Source organism: Diaphorina citri, unplaced genomic scaffold (genome assembly GCF_000475195.1).
Source record: "Diaphorina citri unplaced genomic scaffold, Diaci psyllid genome assembly version 1.1 scaffold1923, whole genome shotgun sequence".
NCBI lineage: Eukaryota > Metazoa > Arthropoda > Insecta > Hemiptera > Psyllidae > Diaphorina > Diaphorina citri.
Window position 1 is genome coordinate 40,293 of NW_007379349.1, and position 1,851 is coordinate 42,143.

The window sequence follows — 1,851 nt, forward strand, 5'->3', positions numbered from 1 at the left end:
CCCGCAACTTCGAGCTTTCGCTGTGGATGCATTTCTTAAAAGTAGTGAATTTGTGATTAATGCTCAGATTTGTGATTAAAGTTTCGCACCCATTTTGATTTTCCACCCTCCTCATCCGATCTTACCTCGTGCGACTTTTTTTTATGGAAATATGTTAAAAACAAGATGTATATTTATTAGACAAGGACTCTGGATGAGTTAACAGGTGCTTTTTATCGAGAAATTCGTTCTATAGCCCAAAAAATGCTAGATACAGTATATCGAATTTTGAACCAGATTGAGTGTTTTAAAAATTATTCTCTTCCCTTGTATGATTATGAGTACCTACTTTTTCACCTATGTGACCTCCGTTCTTACATGCCCAAACCTCTCTGATTTTCTTTCCTAATCATCCTACATCCTACACTTTTTCTTGATTTATTAATTTCTCAGGTTGGCTGTGCCAGTAGGATCAACCAACACATTCATACAAAGTACAAACTAAAAAGATCAGGTATCTACCTATCTATACAACAGGTTGTGCAAGTTTTGCTCTAGTATTAAACCTCCTATTGGTTCCAATATCCGTGCATACTCATACATAGAACCAAGATGTTGACAAGCACCACCTAAATATAATAGAAGGTAGATAGATAGTTCCAATATCCCTTCTCACCTGTTGATAGGGAAGAAGTAGAATAGAATAGAATATACCTTGTTTATCCTGCTCGAATGAGACTAAAAAGTCCCTTTACCCCAGCAGTCTAAACAAGGTCTCGTTTATTTTATGGGTTTAATATTGTACAATTAGGGGTCGCAAATCCCGCACGTTTCCAATCCCGCGGGATCCCGCGCGGGATTTGACCAATCCCGCGGGATCCAGCGCGGGATCCCGCACTTATGCAATTGAAGGGGCAACATAGGTATTTATCACCTAAACCCCCGCCAAAGGTGACTGAAACTCTTTCTTTGCGATTTTCTTTCTATTTGAAGTAATTGCTAACCTTTTAATCACAAAACTGTACAATAGGTAAACAAAATTTAATTCGTTTTCATCGTCACCATCATCATAACCAGCTGTTATCAATCCACTGCTGAATAAAGATAACGATCTTTACCACAATTGTCTTATTTAAATTCGTTTTTAAAGAAAATAAAAATTACAGCGTTTATACCGTGAAAATAGAAACTTGTGGATAAAAACAAAACAAAAAATTAAACAAACAGAACATGAATTCAAGTAAACAGAACAAACAGAACAGAATTGAAAATTGAAAGTAGGTAAAAATTGTCAAATGAATTAAATCTTAGTCAATATGTAGGCATGGTCCATGGTCAGTTGATGGTCTGCATTTGTTCATCTGAAAGTGAGATCTCAAAAAACATAAACTTGACAAACTTTGGTCTGACAATCTGGTCCTCAAGTGAGAACATATTAAACCAGCGGCTGAAAAAGCTCTTTCTACTTCAACGGATGTAGGAGGAATGGATAGAAATACAAGATTTGCAAGACCAATATCATCCTTTCAAATCAGGAGAACAAAAGAAACACTACTTGAAACCAGACTACCTGTAGACAGAAAAATCAAGGTGCCTGTAGAGTTCATAAAAAAAGGGTTATTCGACCTATTTTAAACCTTTTCTTTGTGGTATTTTTATCTTAATTCATGGATCCATTAATTCCGAAAAATCCCGCAAATCCCGCAAATCCAGCAAATCCAGCAGCTAAAAACTGCGGGATTGCGAGATTGGAAAAAGGTGCGGGATCCCGCGGGATTGCGGGATCCCGCATTGCAACCCCTAGTAATGCTACTGGCGGTCTGACAGCCCTGGGTTGGACAAATTTAGGTCTGTCAGACAGTCGGCCCGCCG

At 38.0% G+C, this 1,851-nt stretch overlaps 1 protein-coding gene across 1 annotated transcript in view; it reads right to left on the reverse strand.

The window, feature by feature from the left end:
* LOC103517672 (protein CREBRF homolog) overlaps positions 1 to 1,851 on the reverse strand; it is a 12,738-nt gene that overhangs the window by 6,653 nt on the left and 4,234 nt on the right. The window lies entirely within an intron of this gene.